We start from the raw sequence: 22689 nt of genomic DNA, 5'->3' as shown, positions 1-22689 counted from the left end.
ACCAAAGCTGGGAAGTGATAATCATTTGAGCACATTTTGCCTTGACATTTACAAAAAATTTATTTTTTTCTCATTTCCTCAGTGAGGTATAGAGATAGATGGGTAAGGGAATTTAAATTCAACTAAAAGATTATTGCATTTTTTTAAACATTGAGGGGTTATGTGGTGTTTTATCAATTTATTCATTTCTTAAATATGAACTATTGGTATTATAGAGCTGATTTATGAGATTCTTAAGTCAGTGGCTTAAGTATGAAATGTGGGCTTTTCTCCTTAGAATCCTTCTTAGAATAGATTTAAAACTTATATTTGCATATATCTTTTTCTAAGGTAGATGATACGATTTTCAATTCTGTAACAGACAAATCTCAATTTCCAAAGTTGAGAATTATATTGTTTTGGAATTATAAGGAAAATTAAAGATCATACAATTACATGATTTTCAAAATATGCTGCACGAATTTGAGGGATTGTTTGATGTGCCCTGGAGCCATTTCCAAAGGTGTGTGGGAAGGTGAGGGCTAGCATGTAGGAGTCCGGGGCTCTAGCACCCGGACTCCACACTCCTGCCCCCTCTCTCATTGCTGCTCCTATAAGAAAAGCTCTATTTTTATTATTTATTTTTATTCACATGGAGATTATGCATAAGATTTGTCTGCAAGAGGCTTCTTCTGTTGAAAAGTGAAAACCACTGAAATAGGCCCAGGGATTCACTCTGTGGATAAGTAAAACTAGAGAAAAGGGAAAGCGATTTGCCAACTTCAAATATTTAATGAATAACAAAGCCATTGTGGAGAGATACTGATTCTTCTGATTTTCAGTCTTATGATTTATCTTAGATTTCAGGGCTTGAGCCTTATATACGTTCTTCTGCACAAAATAATTGTCAGTCTACAAATAATGAAATATCAATATGATGTGTCCTTAGCATGTTTAATCTAAACAGTTAATTTTGTTTAACGAGAAAGATGTTTAAAATTTGATGATACTACCTTACTTACAAATAGCATAATGGAGTTGTAAATAGAAAAGAGACTTACTGTAAACATGCTAACTAATCATCATTGCATGGAAATATATATTGGATATTAAGCATACCTATATCATTACTGTATAAAGTTAATATGTAAATAATTATAAGGATTACAATACATTTAGGGAAGTAGTTTTCCCAAAGTATTGATGTCAAAACTTTTAAACCCAGTGGATTTCTTGCATCTGTCAACATGCAATACCTGATGATATTTTAATCTTAGTTTTAATTTCTCAATATATATATATATTTTTCACAAATCTGGTGATGCTTTCTTAGAGCTTTTCTAAATACTTAGCTTGAGAATTACAGAATATAGGACCCTTCTCAATAAGGGAACCTTGTAATATGTATAAAATTTTAGAATTAATCACCACTTTTTTGGTATTTATTCTTTCCCCACTGTGCTTGTAATTCTTATTTTCCACCCTGAACACAGTGTATAAAAATTTATTTATATTAGACCTTTAAGTTAGGAGTAAACTATGTCATTATTTCTAAATTTCAAAATATAAGTTTCTTACAATAATTCACAGTCCAAATCCCAGATATAATTCAAGATAAGTTCTTGGTATATTATTGTTTGCCAATCCTTGATATTAATTATGAAATTAGACTGATTATCAGATTAGGGCTATAAAGAAACTGTCGTTAGTTAAAATAAAAGATTTTTTATAGCATACTTACATTGACACTTAAAAATACCTAACTGTACATTTTAGGTAGGTTGCACTATTATTATTGGATATATTTTAAATAATTAATGAAAATAAATATTTTGTTGCAAAAATCTGAGTATGCAAAATGTGAATAGACTTCAAGTCTGTGTGCTATTGCTGAGTAAGGAAAATGTATACCAAAAATAACCATTTTTTTTCTAAAACACAACTATGAAACAGAACTACACTATACACTTAACTCTTAAGTCTGAAATTTACCCTGAAAATTACCTTCAATAAGATAATAAGACTGGTGAAGACAGTAAACTCTTACAAACCAAATTTTAGCAAAAAATCCTGGCTTGCTTCTAAGTTTATTCTAAGATAAATGTGGATGATGGTTGCTTCAAAAATGATTCATGGTTTACCAACATCAAATTAGGGAGAGTTCCCTTATTATATATTTTCAAATCACCATGCATGTTTCTCACATAATATTTAGCACACTTTCATTTAGTTTATTGAGTAATTGTTTGCCAAATATCTGTTTATCACATTAGACTGACTGGCCCCTTGAAGACAAGTCCTCGTCTGTCTTCTCCAACAGTTACAGGCCTTGAACATAGAACAAGCTCAATAATATTTACTGAATGAAGGCATAAAATCAGAAACCAAAAAAAAGAAATATTTGATAATTCCAATTGATTTATGTTTCAATAGATGGTAGTTGCACAATTAATTGACGATAAAGACAAAAATGCGTTTTTCATTAAGCCATTCCAACATATCATTATTTAGAGATTTTGATTATGATCCAGTTATTTGAAAACACAAGCAGATGCCAGCAATATATTTTATAAATTTAAAATACAGATGTACATTCAGTTACAACTAGATCTGATAGTGCAACATTGAGAGCCTCTAATTTTCCATGTTACCTCTTTTAATATTATACATATATTTTGGATAACTAAATATGCACAACATTTTCCTGAAATTGACATTGCTCTGGGGGCAGATTTTAGACTATAATGGGTGTCGACTATAGTATTTCTTACTAAAATATTCTCTTTGTCTTCTGAGATAGTTAAAAGCACATTTTTTCACCAATGATTTTCAACTATATATAAAAATAAAATAAGATATTTTATTTCTACTCAAGATGTACAAATGCCTTAAGAAATAAAAAGAAAATAGCTCATGTAAAAGTTTAATAATGCTGGCTTCTTATTTATTAAATCATGAATCAAATGTTCTTTTCCCACTTTGTAAAGAATAAAAGTGTACTTCTTAAAGGGGCCAGAAAGTATATTTTTATTCTTTAGTTTTAGGAAACTGAATTTTGCCAACCAGGGACATCTCTTTAAACATCAGATTCCTTATTGATTTCTCACAATATTGACCCCACTAAAGAGATAAGTTGATAAAAAATTACCATTTGACATATAGAAATATTGAAAGGAGTTATTTCAAATTTAGAATTCATTAGGAAAGTCAGATAATGTTTATTTTGATATTCCTTATTGAATGTACACTAGTGTGTACATCTTTTACATAATGTTTGATTAATTAATTATATTTATAAAAGCTTTGCACTTCCACTAATGTAATGGAATGTTTCATTACATTCCCTAGTTTGACAATGTCTTTGAAGTTCCATGACTTGCTTTTGGATAACTTTCTTCAATTATTTTATTCAGAAAGGAGAGAGTTTGTAGACCTTAATATCCAAGGCATTACATGGTTGATGTCAATGCCAGCAGGAATAAAAAGATTGAATTCAAGAATACTATTTTATATACATTGATAATGAATAAGAATTTCTAAAGTTTACTTAGATAATGAGGAAAAACATACATTATACATACAAATACATTTCAATTCACTTTCCAATAATATTATCACAGATTTTTATTAACCAGCTACTCACAGATAACACTGTAGGGTTTATTTTATTCTAAGCATATTTACATTGAGAACCAGAAGATAGCATAGCCTGAGAAGACTCCATGGAGAGATATAAAAATATCTGCTGAGACTAAAGGAAAAGAATAAAATGCATGAAAACACCAGCAAAAGCAGAGGTGAAAATATAATCACAATTGAACCTAAGAAAACCTCATCCACCTTGCAGGCTTTCACTGCTCTTATCTTTTCATTGCACCTTGAGCATTGCACATGTGTCCAATTAACCAACCTCTTGAAAGATCAGATCTTCACCACGGTACACTGGATGAAAGCCTGCCTACTTCTGCCCCCCAAGCAGTCTTGACATAATCACACGTGCAATAGAAAGGGGACCACATCTAAAACTGCTCTTGACAACTAACAATTGTTAACCCCATTAGCTACCATGGTACAAGGCGTGCAAACGTTTTAAAATGCAATTTTAAAGCACAATATGCAAACTCTATCAAGGAAAATGTGAAGTCCTCTATCAAGAAAAAGGTGAAGTCCTCTATCAAGTACAATATGAGAATGTGATAGTTAACAGCAAATGCCTCTGCATAAATGTTAAAATTCAGCCCTACATCTTACATTGCTAACAGTGGGAGGTGGTGGTAGTGGAAAGGCTGGGGAGGGAGAATGGTTTTTGACAAGAACAGTAAGAATTTCAATTGGTTTGAGACTTGCTTCTTTTATTGTTCTTGTTCATGATTATTTAAAGGGAGCTTGGAATCTAATTGAACAAAACAAACAATAGGCAGCTTTCTACTTAAGGCCTTGGATAATATCCCCTTTTGAATGGAACTCTATTCCTGCATACAGATTTGTAGGATAGTGTTTATTTGGTATCATGCAAAATGCCTCTAGTATGTGGGTCAATAAATATGTGGAGAACACTTAGCTTGGCATATTTTATGCAAATCCAGAAAGAAACACTGGATGTCTTATTCCACTAAAAAGAAATTAAAGCAACTGTTTTATACACTCAAAATATTTATGTAATTGATAGACTCAAAATACAAATATTTTCACTTGGAATCAATGTAAAATTATACAAAACTGTGACAAAAAAACTTTAAACGAGTGCTATTTGACTTAGTTGTCCTTAGGCTAGTGCTCTAAATATAATTATGCACTAACTTCCCCAACATGTTGATAAAATAATGAATTTACTTTTATTCCTGTTAAAGAAGAATTTATAACATGCCTATTCTCTTCATGTTGTTCAAAACTCTCTCTTTATTTCAGTCTACAAAAGATGGCCTTTTAAATTTAAAATTAGTAGTTTCCCCACCATATTCAACACTGGCTTCTCTAAGACTAGTTTTTATATGTCAAGGGCATGAGAACCATAAAAGGTTGAGTCTATAAAAGGCCACATTATTGACAGGTGGCCAGTAACTGTTCCAAAGTGCCTTATAAAAGATAAACACTATAAAAGAAGCATGAGAAAATTATGCAAATTACTTTTTGTCCTTGTTTGCTATAAAACTCTCAAATGAGCCAGTTTCTTGTTTGACTAAATATGTTTGCATCCTTCAAATTAAATAATGTGTTTCCACCCTCTTAACTCCGGTTTTGGTTATGGGAACAGCATATCCTACTTTACCAAGATCGAGGAGTACACAAACAGCTAAATAATATACTAAATTCTGTCTCTTGAATGCTATACAATATCCTAGCTTAAAATTTCCATTTAAAATAACTAAAAGAAAATTCTATTTGTTTTAACTCAAGCAAATCACTGTAATAAATTACAAATTACTATTAAAAAATAAGAAGAAAATGCCTTATAAATTCCATAAACTAAAGAAAACTAGTTTTCATATTTTGCTATCATTCTATTCAAAAATGTATTTGAATAAATTTGAGATAGTGCTACACATTGTTTTCTAATCTGATATTTTACTTCACACTATGCTATAAAAATAATTCCCTTTCAATAAATACAGCCACACACATACCAAGATTGAACCTACTAGACAGTTAATCTCCTTTGCTCTTCATATTCTTACATTTAGATCTCTATTATGGTTGTGTAGTACTTTGTTCTATCAATTTACCAGGATTTATCTAATTGATGTTCTATCTGTGGACATTTAGCTCTTCCCAAATTGTCTCCAGGATTTTAAACAATGCTACAATGAACATCCATTGTTATACATTGGTCAGATAATTTAGTCAACAGCTTTGCAAATTTTCAAGCTTTCGATTTATGTAGTATTGCAAAGATGTCCACCAAAATGTACCAGTTTGCTCTCCTACCAACAATTTGTGAGCACATCCTACCCTACCCCTCATATCTGCAGACTGCTATTTCTTCAACTCTGGGCTCCTATTAGGGGAATCCCATGTGTATATTTTCTCCAATGATCCATCCATTGACTGTTTTTGACTAAACAGATAGTCTTTATTCCTTTAACTTCAATTGTGTATTGTGGTCTCTAGAAAGACCTGAAAGCTTCTGGAGAATTGATAATATTCTTCCTTTCATTCAAGCACTGAAACATCATTTTGTATATTTTGTACTCATTTAATCATTTCAAAGGATTTTTTCTATGGATAGAAGCAAACATGTGGGTTTCAATGTCTGTCTTGAAATACTGCCATAGATTGGTGACCTGAATGCCTAGCATACCGTGTCATTCAAAACTATACTCATTGGCCGGATGTGGTGGCTCACACCTGTAATCCTAACACTCTGGGAGGCCAAGGCAGGAGGCTCAATTGAGGTCCAGATTTTGAGACCAGCCTGACCCTATCTCCACTAAAAATAGAAAAAAATAGCCGGTTGTGGTGGTGCTCCTATAGTCCCAGCTACTGAGGAGGCTGAGGCAGGAAGACCGCATGAGCCCAGGAGTTTGAGGCTGCTGTGAGCTAGGCTGACACCATGGCACTCTAGCCCATGCAACAGAGAAAGACTATATCTCAAAACAAAAAAAAATTTACTAATTAATTTAAGTATAAATATGTGCTCTGCCTGGTAGACCCATTTATATTGATTTGTGAACATGTATACACAAAATTAATTTTGAATATTTATTGACCTAAAATATATTAAAATTTCTTTTTAAAGAAAAACAAAAAGAAACCTCATAGCTTCTTTGATTGAAGTTGTAATTTAATTTAATTTAATTTTAATTTAAAGTGTAATTCTCAAATGACAAATCAGTTTGGTGGATAAGGAGAGATCACTGTGGAAGTCAAGCTGAGCTTTCATCTTCAACAAGTAATTAAACTTTAATAAGAAATTATATAAGAATGTCAAATTAAATGTACAAAATTAGAACAAGCTCTTTAAATCTGATGAAAAAATGAATGAGGCATCAGTGACTAGGATAGCAGGGTTTATAGTTACTAAATACAATAATCTGTTTTTAGAACCTATGATGTTAGATAGTCTTAAGAAAATTACTAACCTCTTTGGGCCCTGGTTTCCCCATTTTTAAATATGATATAATATAAACCATGACATTGACTCCCATCATCTCATAACACTACCTGAACCATAAGCTAAATATCAATATTATGGAAAATATTTGTCATGAAGTTATGAAATACATTCATCTCACACAAAAGGATTCACGTTCTTATGTGACAATATTTTAAACTCTGCATATATCAGTGCTAATCTATTTAGGCTAGACTTCATTAAAATGAAAAACTGGGTCAAGAGGTTTGATAATTTTAAGGATTTTAATTACATATTGCCCAATTGATTTTTCCAAATAAATGTGAAAGTCTGCATCTCACCACTCTACTCTGATCAGCATTATTATAATTTCTTTGTTAATTTGAAAAATACACACAAATCCACTGTTGTTTTAATTGAGTGTTCATTATATATGACTTTTAACATAATTATTTCCTCTTTTGTGAATTATTTGTTCAATTCATTTCTCTATTTTCTAGCAGTCTCATGGACTTTTATTTTTATGCCAATATATTTATTTGAGATATTAACATTTTGTATGAATACTAAAATGTATTTTCTCCTTGGTGTTTTAAGTTATTTTTCTTTATGGTATTTTCTGCATTGAGTATATAGACTTTCACTAATATAATCATATGTTTCTTTCATTGCTTTTAGGCTGAAATATATTTTTAAATATGGAGATTCATAAATATACATGTACATTAAAAGTTTCATCTTCTTTATAGATTCATTCTAAAAAATATATTAAATCCATCAGGAAATTATTTTGAATATATTATAAGGTAAATTTCTGAACATTTTTTTCTATACAGTTAGATAATTTTACCAAGAATACACATAGTTATGGTTTAAGGCAAAACATGGCAATGAGAGGTGTCTTAAATAAGACATCCCTAAATTACATTGCTGTGTGTTACTTTATGGCTACATTTCATTTATTATTTATATAGTGTACAGTGTATTTTCATGTATATGATCTGATTTGATATTCATATCAAGTGCTAGAAATGAAGCACAAATAAGATTATGTTATTCTGTCTAATAGGTTCAATCTTTGTAGACCTGAAGAAAATATAAAGCCATCAGCCCCTCATATATTTCCATTGTTTCATTTGATGCAGTTAACCAAAAAAAAAAAAAGTTATATAAGCTGCATTTGAGCAGTTCAGATAGAGAATTTATGGTGCCATAATGAAATGTCCCATTGAAATAAAGGGATGCCAACAACAATTTGTTAGGGAAAAGAATTCTTCAGGATAATAGATTGCTAAATCAGTATTTTCCTTATAAGCTCATAAACCCAGAAAAATTTGAGATTGTTAGAGATTTGACTACAAAATGACAAAATGTGATACTAATAGCCTTATTACACATAAAAATGTAAAAGATCTATTTGAATAATTGCACTGCCATTCTAAAACAACATAACCCTACTCTTCACCCACCTCCCAAATAATTACACCAACTAAATAAAAGAAAGCAAACTTGAGAGTTATATGGAATTTCAGTATGCATGTGATTGGTAGCAGGATATTTCTGAAATAAGGATAGAAATTGTTGATCATAGCAAACATGTAAACTCAACATGATGATATGTCTTGAGATATATCTCAAGATGATATGTCAAGTCATTAATATAGTTTCTTATATGCTGCTTTAGAGAATGGATTTAAGGTAGCAACATCAAATGTAGCAAATGTATATGCTTTTACTTGTTTGAAATAGGTTGTTAACATTGATGTCAAAGCATGGCACTGATAACTATAATTCAATTCCCTTGAAAATATGAAATACACAAAACTTTCCATTCATATAAAATAACAGATCTTTGGTTACAATTGTCCTAAAATGAGCTAACTTTGGAGAATGTACAGAAAATCGAATATTCAGCAATCGGAGCTGATGGTAATGGAGTCAAGTCAGTGGAATCTTTAGAAATAAAGGAGTCCTATCCTAATCCTCACTCCATCCCAGGGAACCCCAGTAAAAATAGTAAGTGATTGGTCAGATAGCCAGTCAAATATAAAAGTGTGCTCTTGTCCTGGATTATCCCAAAAGTAGAATTTGAGACAAGTAATCTATTTTAGAAGTGATCCATGGAGCAGGACACAAAGGGAGTGAAACAGGGAAGGGGATGGGGATCAGGGGAAGCCAATCCAGGGATATGTAATCCAATTATCCACTGCTATAGATGCCCACTTTTGACTTTGTGGGACCTCTGGGTAGATTTATGAAATGTATCGCAGAACTGTCAGTCTAGAGGGTAGAAGCATTAAGCTTTTCTTCTTCAATTCCTGTTCCTTACTGCTCAAACTTGCTTGAAGTAGGAGGTTCCTGACATAGTTCATCCCTTAGTCAACTCAGATCCCCTCATTCTGTGTATTAAGCCCAATGAATCACAGACTCCCTTCTAAGATGACAACCAGCTCAACATCTGCAAGTGTAGGTTTTCCCTCTGGAACTAGGTCCCCCAATTCAGCGAAGTTGAAGATTGGGATATGGACAATACAAATTGCTGAAGTGGTCCATGGGAAATGATGGATAGAGGGCCAATCCCACTTAGCCTGTAATTTTGACCTCAATATTGTAGCTCTTATGGTTTAGCATCCTATTTTGTTTACTGGCCCATTGCATCCTGGAAAACATTTCTTCAATCATGTAATTTGTTATTTCTGACTTAGGCCTTTAATAGGCCACACTACTATTCTAATTAGAACAGTTGTTTTGGGTTAATGAGATATTCAGAAAGACCAGTGAATACCATTATCACTGCTGATTGTCACATCTCTTCACTATTAATATAAGATATACATTTTAGAATGAAGTAATATTATACATATGCAGAATACAAGGCAGAGAGATCAGGCATTTTGTAAGTCCTCTAGATCAAGCGTCCTCGAACTACGGTCCGCAGGCCACATGCAGCCCACCAAGGATATTTATCTGGCCTGCCAGGTGTTTTTGCTGCCGCTGCCTGTCCTGCTTAGCAGCAGACTTGTCCGGGGCCCACAGTGCCCATGTGTACAATGTGCGCCGCACTCTCCAACGGCCCCCCAACGGTCTGAGGGACAGTGAACTGGCCTCCTGTTTAAAAGGTTTGAGGCCCCCTGCTAGATCATGGTGCTGGTGGAAACACTGTAGTCGTAGAAGGCAAACCCATATCCAGAGTAGCTGCCAATTTTAATAAGAATGAATTGCTATCCCATTCATGGTAGAAAGCGTATGGTATAATTAACTGCTGGCTGCTGCTTGCAAGTTGGTCCTTAGCAGCAGTAGTAGCTAGATCAGCCTTGGTGAGAAGAAACCTGTTGTGTCCATGAAGAGACTCCACACCTGTCTCAGTGGCCAGTATGAAGTAAGACGCTGGCTGACATCCACAGGTCAAATTTTCTTGCTTAAAGAGATACTCAATTCTGCCTCTGATGTAGAGGCTCTCTGATGAGCACTAACACAGTCTACAAAGTTCCACCTTTTGGACCCACTTTCATCAAAACCCATATGCACTTTCTCTAGACTTTTGTATGTCTAATTTACTAGCTAATCCAATTGCCATTGCTTAGAAGTCCATGTGTGTCTGTATCTTAAGCTACTTATCTCTTGATACAAAGTGAAAAACTAAATGTAAGCTCATAGCTCTGCCCCTTGAGAGGATTCCCGTTCACCATTATCCTTTAGGCAGGGGTCCTCAAATTTTTTAAACAGGCGGCCAGTTCACTGTCCCTCAGATCGTTGGAGGGCCATTGGAGAGTGCAGCGCACATTCCACACATGCGCACTGTGGGCCTGGGACGAGTCAGCTGCTAAGCAGGACAGGCAGCTGCTGCAAAAACACCTGGTGGGCTGGATAAATGTCTTTGGGGGGCCGTATGTGGCCCACAGGCAGTAGTTTGAGGACCCCTGCTTTAGGGACGCAACAAATAGGGCTGCTGTATTGCAGCAGTCCATTTACAAGTAACACCAATATGTTATGCTGACCAGATCAATCCTGAATTTTTTAATTTCTTTTTTAATTGGTGCTAAGAAATTTTTATGAGCCATAAGTTTAGGGAGAGGCCTCCATGTAAAATAAGGAAATGGCGTGGGATTTTGGGTAATGTGTTTATGTAATTTACTTGATTTTCTGGATCTATTTGGACCTGATCCCAAATGCTCTATATTTCCATTGTACAGTGGATTTTAGTTATGTTCTTCCAACCATTATATTTGGTGAGTTTCATAATAGCTAGTTTAGTATAGACACCTCCAGTCAAAAAGTCAGTTGGTGTCCAACACACAATACCTACTAGGACCCAATAGCATGTCAAGATCATGTATGTGTGTGTGTTTATGTGTGATGCCTTTTTTTTTCCCCTGGAGGTGAATAATTCTCTATTGCAGAAAGAATGTCTATGCTGCAACATTCCTAGTAGGGATAGCCAGAGTTTCCACATAGCCAAATAACATCATATATTCTGGGCCATTATGTCTATGTGACTGAGCAACTTGCACCAGCCAATAAATAGACTGTGGCCATATTTTCAGGGGTCTTATATGATGCTATCGGAATAGAAAGAGGCTGTAATAGGTATTCAACTTTCACGATGGCCCCAGTGGTCCCTGCCTCCTGATATTCATGCCGTTCTATAGTCCCTTCTGACATTGAACAGAGATGACCTGTATTGCAGAAATGCTGGTGTGTAACTTACAAGTCTAGTGCATGAAAGATATATGGCTTCTGACTTGTCCCAGTTGGTTCATTCCCTCTAAGGGAAACCATCTATGATGGCATGAGAATACTCAAGCCACATTTTGAAGAGGAACTGAGACCTCCTACCAACAGCAGTGACTCATGATTTCCTTGGAAGCAGATCCTCCAGCACCAAATCCTCAAATGATTGTAGGTCTGGCCAATATCTTGACCACAACCTCATAAGAGACCCTGAATCAGAAACACTCAGCTAAGCTGTTTCTAAATTCCTGACACAAAGCAATTATGAGATAATAAATATTTGTTGGTTATAAGCTGCTAAGTTTTGAGGTAATTTGTTATGCAACAATAGATAACTAATACAGATTATGGTACCTAGAAGAGGTCTGCTGCCATAATCAAATATTTAAAATATAGCAGTGACATATTAAAACTGGGCAGTGGACAAAAGCCGGAAGGACAATGAGGCGTGTGTTACTAAAAGAAAAGGGTGCTTTGAAGAGACTGTTAGAATAGGCTGGCAGCCCTAAAAATGGTTACCAGTAAAAACTTAAAAGTGAGGAGAATGCTATTAGAAACTTGTGGAATAGGAATTCTTATCATATCATGGCAGAAAGTTTAGCAAGACTGTCACCAATTATAATGTGAAAAGTAGAAATTATATCTAATTAACTGGGTGATCTAGCTAAGAGTTCCACACAGAGTGTTGAGGGTGTCACCTGATTTTTCTCATTAGGATATCTCTAATACTCACCACTTCCTATTCACCAAATACAACTAGCATAATGTTGTGAATATAGTAGATCAGTGTGATGTTCTGAGGAATGCCAAAAGGATCAAGATCCCTGCCAACTATATTTTGATAAATGGCAGAAGTATTAATTTGGCCCCGGGGTAGGGGAATGAGCATGTACTGCTGTACATTTTCAAGTAAAAGCAAACAGCTTTTGATCCTTCTTACTAATGGAAATAGAGCAAAACTGATTTGCTAGATTAGTATCTGGATACCAAGTGTCAAAGGGTATGTTGATTTGTTTTAGTTTAGATACCACATCTATCGTAGCAGTTGCAATTGCGGCCAACATATGGTTAAGTTTACAGTAGCTTGCTGTCATCGTTCATAATTCATTTAGTTTTGTTGCATTTTTTTCAGGGACAATGCAAGTCAGTGGAACAGAAATATGATGTGAGCCACCTCTCCTGCATCTTTTGAATCTCTGATACAGCACTAATTTCTGCAATTTTCCCAAGGATATTATGCCACCATACAACACAAAACACTTCCCATTTTCAATTCATCCCAATTTATCAAAAAGTCAGAGTCTTGGTAACTCTCAATAGGAAGCTTCTATATTTCCACCCAACAGATGAGAAAGCAAAACATTTATTCACTTATTCCTATTACTCACTGATCAAGAATAAACCCATTATCATTAACTCCTTCACAATTTCAAGTTGTGTATGAGTGGGTGCTGAGTGGGTTTAGGCAGATGTCCTGTATTACAATGTCAGAAAATCCCTGGAAAAGTAGGCTGCTCAGCCTGTGGTAAGGGCTAGTCAGTTTGTACCTGCATGAATCTGGTTAAAACTGTGCAAAACTGGAAGGCACAGGAGTGACTGGAGTGGAGGTGAGCCAAGAGGACTTGAAACGTCACAGGTGACACTGCATCCTGAACTAGTGGTGGAAGTGTTTGTTTTGTTTTATGGTTCTTATGAAAATGTCAAACGAAAGGCACCTATTTTTCTATGAACTAATAAACTTTAGGGACAAAATTGCCAAAATTTCCAATTTACTCATTCACTAACTATGTAGTGAGGGCCTACAATGTACTATATGCAGTGATGGGTAAGCAAAATAGATATGTATTAGGATAAGAAAGGACTCCTAAAGGCAGAAACAATCCAAATGTCCAATAATGGATTAATGGATAAATAGAATGTGATATACATACAATGAGATATTATTTAGCCTTAAAATAAAATGAAATTCTGCTGCTAAAACATGAATGAACCTTGAAACATTATGCTAAGTGACATAAGCCAGACCAACAAGGGAAAATTTTGTATGATCTCACATATGTGAAGTACCTAGAATGGTTAAATTCATGGAGACAGAAGGTAGAATGGTGGTTACTAGGGGATAAGGGAAGAGGCCTATTGGTAACTATTGCAGGATGGCTACATAGTTTCAGTTTGGGGTAATAAAAGAATTTGGAGTTCAATGGTGATGATGGTTACACAACAATGTGAAAGTATTTATGGCCACTTAATTGTTCACTGAAAAATAGTTAAAACAGTAAATTTTGTGTCATATACATTTTACCACTATATATATATATATATATATATACCTCTACAAATACATATATATGTATATATGTGTGTGTGTGTATATATATATATATATATATATATTTTTTACTAGAATGAACTTTAGCCAACACTTTTTATATTTGTACCTATAATACTTTGAAACTTAGCCTTTCTGGATATGGCAACATGGTTTCAAGGTTCTAGGGAGTTACTACTAAGTTCAAAATCTTGGGGAATTTTTAAATTCCTTAGACCTAGAAGCAATTTATTTGAGACCTTCAAACAAAAATGGAAAGGCCAATTATGGCTCTTACAGCCTTTTTCTTATCTTATTCAACACTGAAAGAAGGAAAGAACAGCTCAGAGATGCCACCATTATCATTATTAAATATGAAACTGGTAGTTGTTATTAGAAACACTATATTCTAAGTTCATCTTCTGATGATGTTACATTGTTAACTGGCTAATTCAAGAGCTGAAGTATAGTTTTAGATAATAATATGAAGTTATAGATATGATCTTCACAGAATAGAACATAAAAATGAATACAAAAATAACAACTTTTGACTTCTATGATGTTTTCATTACACACCTACAAACACATTTTATTCTTTAATTCATCAGGATATTTTTAACACACACTCTAGTTAAAAATGTCTGCATTGCCGTTGCTTTTTATTTTTTATCAAAATCATTTACAGGTATATATTAAATTTCAGTACTCACTTGCATATAATAAACCACCCCAGTAAACCAACACCAAAGTAAATTTTTTCCCTAAAGTTACATAACAATTAATAAGGATAAGGAAAAAAACATAATGTCAATTTCTTCCTTTCTGGCACTGAAGCAGGACTGGCTTCTTCACTACAAATAATTATTAAGGCTAACAATAAACTTAGTTTTTGTCTTCTTAAAAAGAATACTGTTTCCCAAGTCACTATAGTGTCAAGAAAAAAAACAGACTACTGTTATACCCTCAGAAAAGAAGTATGATTTATTTGCAAGAGACTGCAAAGCCTCCCTTCATGGTTACCTTAATCAATGACCACATGCATTGCTGGATATATTTAGAATCGTCATATAATTTCTATCTCACTATATGCCATAATTATAAAGGATTAGAGAAGTCAGTAATTCAAGCACCTGAAACATTAAATTTCCAAAATGTTAATTGGCCTGTGTATGAATGCCTATAAATACACTTTCTAAATACAAATGGTTTTCGCTACCAAAATACATCATCTGAAGGTGAGTTAACTTGGCTCTAGTTAATCCTTTCAAACTCTATGTGTCCAAGGAAATTGAGTATATGGTTTAGGGTAATGATATGCATCATTATTAACTTAGATATATTTATTAGAGCATACACTGACATTTATCTCTGATGGGTAAAAGTCAAGTGAATTTTGTAAAGTTAAACATGAGCTCAAAATTATAAAATTCTAAGAAAAATAATCAGTAGATGAACAGTTAAAGATTTAAATGTAAATGCTTCAATTTCTCAAAAAGGGTGAATTGAGGAATAACATTTTTTGTTAGGTCTTCCCAACTTATTTAACTATAAATAAGGGATTTTTATGACGTTTATTGTGTATTTATTCTGTACAAGACACCGTACTACGGCCGGGCGCTGTGGCTCACGCCTGTAATCCTAGCTCTTGGGAGGCCGGGGCGGGCGGATTGCTCAAGGTCAGGAGTTCAAAACCAGCCTGAGCAAGAGCAAGACCCCGTCTCTACTATAAATAGAAAGAAATTAATTGGCCAACTGATATATATACAAAAAATTAGCCGGGCATGGTGGCGCATGCCTGTAGTCCCAGCTACTCGGGAGGCTGAGGCAGAAGGATCACTCGAGCCCAGGAGTTTGAGGTTGCTGTGAGCTAGGCTGACGCCACGGCACTCACTCTAGCCTGGACAACAAAGCGAGACTCTGTCTCAAAAAAAAAAAAACAACAACAAAAAAAAAAAAAAAAAAAAAAGACACCGTACTAAGTGTTTTGCAAGCATTTCACCATTTGGTTTTGCAACAATTCTGCCACATAAGTTAAACTACTATCATTTTAGTAGTTATATTACTTATTACTTTATGGTTACTTTATTTTTATTTATATACTTATTTTATTTTTTATTATTTTACTTATTCATTATTTATTATTTTACTTATTCAGAAGAGGCCCTGCCAATTCTGAACAAAGAGATATTCCTTATGTTACACTGTTAACTAGTAGGAGAGGGAGATTCTTAAGCCCACATTTTTTGACTTTCAGGGCATTGCTCCCAGGTGAATTTGTTTCCTCCAAGACATATTCTTCTAAAGGGACATTGAGACCCACTTCAAATCCTTCAGTTGTCATTTTGAGTAGGGCAGACTGCAATCAGTTTTGTATATGCAATGGGAAGAGTAACCTCTTCAATAAAAAGCACAATAGCCTGATTGGCTGAAATCCAGTTTATACTAATATTTTGCCAAGAAAATTCATCATAGTCATGTGCTCTTAAATAAGTATGAAAAATTCTGCATGCATTACCTCACTGTTTGCTTTTCAGATTAAGTTAATATAAAATGCAATAAAATTGATTTTCTTCTATTTACTTGAATTAATAGTCTATTATTATATCAAAATATTTGCTAATATATAATGTTGTAGATAGGGTATCTTCCATGTACTTACTCCAAATCACTGAAGCTAACATGAAGGAGATGTAGAAGCACATTCAAGGAATTCTGTGTAAGAATTCAATATTGAGAGATATCTTCTGCTAAAAGCAGAGTCTCTGAAAATTAGTAATCTGAACTCTAAGTCTCATTTCTGGGACTTTGACAATAAAATACAATCCATAAACATGCACATTCCTTTCTTTTTTTTTTTTCTTTGAGATAGTGTCTCGCTTTGTTGCCTAGGTTAGAGTGAGTGCCATGGCGTCAGCCTAGCTCACAGCAAACTCAAACTCCTGGGCTCAAACAATCCTTCTGCCTCAGCCTCCCAAGTAGCTGGGACTACAGGCATGCGCCCCCATGCCCGGCTAATTTTTTCTATATATATTAGTTGGCCAATTAATTTCTTTCTATTTATAGTAGAGACGGGGTCTTGCTCTTGCTCAGGCTGGTTTTGAACTCCTGGTTTCAAACTCCTGACCTCGAGCAATCCGCCCACCTCGGCCTCCCAGAGAGCTAGGATTACAGGCGTGAGCCACCGCGCCCGGCCTACATTTCTTAAGAATTAGATTATGTGATCAGTATTTTTCACTTAATAATTTTAGTTTGTAAAATATGGCATATGTAAGAAAGCCCTAAATTAAGTTACAAACTGCAAGGCCACACTGAATTTGATCAATGTTGTGTATTTCTGATTCTCATGAAAAGACATATCCTCTATTAATAAAATAAGATAATCAGTTTTATCTTCTAAGAAATGTCACCTAATAAAGTAGTGTTGAAGTTGCATAAAATTCTGTTAATTGTTCTGTAATAACTGTGGACATTACATTTCATGTTTAGCAAAAATTCCTTTTAGCCTGAAGAGGTGAGATCTTATTCAAAATTAGGGAATTAGCAATGAATATCCATTTTTAAAATTTGTATGGCTATGCACATGTGTTCTGTCTTTGCATACAAATTTCTCCTTGGTTATTCAATTTCTATGGCTGAAAAATTTCACAAGTATTAAATACCCATAATTTTAAAATCATATTATATTATTACCAGTTTATGTAATCAATCTATGTTTCAAGACACACCATCAGACTTTTTTAAAGCCACATATAGATCTAATGTTTCTTTTGCTTGATTAAAAATCACAGTAAGGATGCATTTTATAAACATAATATATAATATTTGAAATTAACTCATGATACTAATACACATAGTTTACTGAGTAGTTGGTTCCAAGAAAATGATAGAGAATTAACTAAAGCAGATGGTTAGACAAGGAATAAGGAAACTGACAGTTGCACATTCATGAAAATTGTAGAATTTAAAATTGAAGGACATCTTAATGATGTATAGTGCAACATTTTGTACCTAAGATCTTAAGACCATCAGAAGTTAAATACAGGCTATACAGTCAGTGTCTAAGGCAGAGTCAGAATCCTGGTGTCCTGACTTCCCAGCTCAGCACTCTTTCATTCTACATTAGGAGCACTTAATCCAGATAAATAGCTCACAGTGGGACTATGTTTCTCAAACTCTAGTTAGTAAATTATCAAAGTGCTCTCAAGTTCCATAAAGAATTTGCTAAATCATGATAAAAATTATCATTTATCTTAGGATCTGTGATTTGTAAGGATCCATTCATTAGCACACTCTTTCTCCATCTTACAGTATCACTGAAAGATGTTCTTTCAGGCTAAAACATATCTGGTGACAGAGCTCATTGTTTGGCAAGGCTGCTGATTCTTATGTTATACAGCTTTACTTACTAGAGATTTCTTCCCTATATGTTTATAAAACCTTCCTCTCTAAGAATTCTAATCTAAAACTTTCCTGACAGCTTTTCAAATATTTTAAAACTCCAAATTAAACACTCTTCTTTTTTTTCTTATTCCTAATAAGACTTCTTATTTGATCATTAGGTGTGTTACTTTCCTGCTATTAATAGATTGTATAATAATATCATAGAACAATGTGGGAACCAGGAAAGAAAATAAAATGGAGTAGACAAATAACAAATATTTAACATACCTGACCACCTTCATATACCTTTTATTCTCATTGAGATTTTAAAAAGCAAATAATTGCATATCTATTTCAACATGATGCCATGGCTTTTTTTTTCTTTTTTTCTTTTTTCTTTCTTTTTCTTTTTTTTAGAGGCAGAGTCTTACTTTGTTGCCCAGGCTGAAGTGTAGTGACACCATCATATCTCACTGCAGCCTCGAACTCTGGGGCTCAAGCAATACTTCCACCTCAGCTTCCCAAGTAGCTAGGACTACAGGCAGGAGCCATCACACCTGGCTAATTTTTTTTTTTTTTTTTTTACAAGGCAGGGTCTTGATATGTTGCCCAGGCTGGTCTTGAACTCCTAGCCTCAAGTGATCCTCCTGCCTTGGCCTCCCAAAGTGCTGGGATTGCAGACATGAGCCACTGCCCAGGCCATGACCATTCTTTTGATAATTGCTTGGACATGTAGGCATTTAGGCTTATGATGACAAAGGCACATATTGAAAATCCTATGCCTGAATAACTATTCCTTCTGCAAACCCTATCCAGAGGCTAACTCAAGAAACTAAATCTATGTTTCATCTCTGACCTCCTCCAGAATCCTTAATTAGCAACCTTCATTGATGCAGGTTCTTGAAGTCCTCTGCATTCTGTTATCACATCTTCAAAGCTTTTCCTCTCAGAAGCCTATAATATTCCATTGCATAGTACAGAATTTATAGCATTTAGGTCACATTTGAAGATGAATGTTCATAATACATGCTTTTGTACTTTGGCACTGTGTGTATGCAATGCTATGAAGGAAAAAAAGATTGAATATATGTTGAATACTTTACATGTCTATCTGCATCAATTCAGTATTCTCTTGGAAACAAATGAAAATTATTTAAATCAAAATTGCACTCATAACAAATCAAATTCTCTTTATAGGAATCAATTCCAGTGCTAAAAATGTTGTGGGCATTCAATACTGAATGCTCATTATTTGCTAGAGTACAAAGGTCACAGAGGATCACAGTTCACAGATGGTCTCCAGGCTAATTAGGTACAACAGAGAGAGAGAAAAACCTTGCATTTGGATTACCTAGATTGTGTTCCATAGCCGAATTTATTTTTAATGATTATCTTTTAGATGAATTCACCTTGACTCTAGGACATTAGTTTAAATCACTTCTGTTTTTATAAAACCAGTCTTTAAATTTAACTTCATAAAGTTCATAAAGAACTTAAATTTAAAGAATTAGTACCTATGACGCATGCACAAAGATATTTGGTTAATTAAAAAATTCCGTTCAATTTAATAACTGTTATCTGTGCCTAGAATTTTAAATGTCCGGATATCATTGCCAATCTGGGGAATCAGTCAGAATTATTTCTCTCCTAATTTACTCATGAATTTCCTGAGTTAAGAAATACCTGAAGTTGGAGGGACAGGTGAACTTTTCTTTCATGTTATCTTTCTTTTTAAAATATGACAAAAGAAATAATTAACTATTGGTTATTCACAGCAAATTTTCAAGTAAATTCCATGTGACTCAACTGTTTAAACTACCATGTGTTAAATTTTATATAGTGTTCTGCAGTCATTATTTTGAAGAGTGGGGGTAAGAAGACATATACCTTAGCAATGCAGCCTTAATAATAAGCTTTAAATCATAATTCTTTGCCATATATCCCAAGGTAATATTTAATACTTATAAGTAGTAGTATAGGCCTTGTGATTCAGTCAGAATGGGGAAAATAGCTACATTAAGATCCTAAGAAAACACAGACATTAAATCCTTACTGGGGTACTCACAGCATGGTGGAAATAATGAGACTTGACTTGGATAGCTAGAAATTGAAATCATGAAACTTGAAGTTGGATAGGTACAATTGTGGGAATAGAGAATTTCAGGAATAGGAAACAATATGAACAAAAACAGTAAATACAGACAGTATAAATTGGTGGTGGAACATAGATAGGGGAAAAGAAAAAGGACCTGGGAATCAGGTTGTGGAAAGCCTGTAACCATTCCTGTAGGCAAATCCTTAACATACCTTCAATGCCTTACTAAAGATAAATCCTACTCTTCTTTGATAACCTGCTTTAATTGTGCTCATCCATACTCTTCTCATTTTATGTAGGTTCAAGAGGATTTCTCACATTTTCTGTCCCAAATGTTTTGACATGTAGTTATATTGTGTCTTCTATTGTTCACCAAGTATTTCAGGTATGCAAACCTATTTCTCTAATAAGATTTTAAACTATTCAAAGATGGGAGCTTTGTCATGTTCCTTTCATAGTTCCCACTACAGTACCAGACTATCAATAAAAATAGATATGAAAGTACTTTGCAAAGTACATTTAAGGTATAATTGGTATCGCTCCTTAATAAATACTTGGTGAGCTGCAAGAGATAGCAGAAGAAAATTGTTTCTAGAAATCCTCAAAGGAAAAGATTCTGAATTAAAAATAATACTTTGACATTCCTGCATGAATTATCAAGAGGCTAGAAAATAGAGTACCTGGCTATGGAGGTCAAGGTTATATAACAGTCAGAAAGTGACAGTAATGAGAGTCAAGTACTAGATGGTGTGGCCACCCTGACAGCACGAACAAGGGACTTGTAGTTAGTGAGTCCAACATCAAAAATGTATCAGTCTCAGAGCTAATTAGTAAGAAAAATGAATTCATAGGTTAAGGAAATTTGTGCCTAAAAATTAATCCAAGACTCAAGCTGCTGCTTGCTGAAAGACATTAGGCAATTAAAATGTAAAGAAGGACTATTTCTTTTTAAGTTAGAATCGCCCATGATTGTTGAAAATGAAGACTTAACTTAGCAAACTTTAATGTAATTTTCTACTGCCTTATTCTCTTTTCCCGGAGATTGTCATCAGAAGGATACATGTCTATCAGGTGTATTTTATTTTAGACTTGTCACTTGCTAATATGCTTGTGAAGATGAGTGTAAGAAGTGATGTAATTCAAATTATTTCCCCATATAGGCCTTCTTTCACTCTGATGGTATTAATGGTTGACTCATTATTTCAATGGCATTTTCTTCAGTATTACAATGTCTCTCTGAGGGTGTGTTACATTTTCATAATTGCTATCCTTCTAAAACATTCTGGTTTCTTCATGTGACAAGCACTGCCCCTAAGATTTGAAATTCACAGCTCTCACAGGAAATCTCAATTTCTTAGAGGGCTCTTTACTTATTTTTCCAAAGCCTGAATTTTTTACCCATAGATGAGCAGATTTTCAGAACTTTATCCCATAAAAATTTCCAGTCTTATGTTCTTTGATTTCCTGCAGTTTTCATGACATAAGGATTAAAAAGCAGAGGCTACTGGTGTGGGAATTCCTTTATTTCTGACTTTTCTATAGTTCCTGGAATACGTGGTAATTTTTGTTTCTCTTGAAAAGAAAACGAATACATGTAAGATGCATAGGATTATATTTTAAGATTCAGAGAAGAACTCAAAATAAATATGGTATATGGCTAAAAGAATGAGTGAAAAAAAAAACAGTAGGGAATTATCCAGTGTGGGTATATTTCTTTGGACTTGAACTGCACTTTGTAGGTGGTTCTGAAAGAAAAATATATGACACATTTTGGGTTTTGAGCTTACTCAAGTTAAGCATGTACACACACATCATGCACACATACTCGTGTTTCCTTAATCTCCAACTTTTCTAGTCATTATTCACTTGTCACTGATTTACAGACTGTGTGCGTGGCCACAATTGACTTAGATCCCAGTGGTTATGCATTCTGTTATAGTAGTTTGTTAATGGGCTAAAAGGCACCTGAGCAACTTATACTGACACTTGGAATTCTAAAATTGCAAGCCAACTGTCCCACTTTTGTCCGCCTCTAATCTGTTCTTTGCATTGAGCAGCCATATGAATCTTTTCAACATGAAAATACGTTTATGTCACCTTCTTGCTTAAAACTCTGATGCCTCT

At 34.1% G+C, this 22689-nt stretch overlaps 1 protein-coding gene across 1 annotated transcript in view; it reads right to left on the bottom strand.

The window, feature by feature from the left end:
- THSD7A (thrombospondin type 1 domain containing 7A) overlaps positions 1–22689 on the bottom strand; it is a 415402-nt gene that overhangs the window by 236623 nt on the left and 156090 nt on the right. The window lies entirely within an intron of this gene.

This window comes from Microcebus murinus, chromosome 9 (assembly GCF_040939455.1).
Source record: "Microcebus murinus isolate Inina chromosome 9, M.murinus_Inina_mat1.0, whole genome shotgun sequence".
Taxonomy (NCBI): Eukaryota; Metazoa; Chordata; class Mammalia; order Primates; family Cheirogaleidae; genus Microcebus; species Microcebus murinus.
The sequence above is the reverse complement of the archived record's forward strand: the minus strand, read 5'-3'. Positions and strand labels throughout refer to the sequence as shown.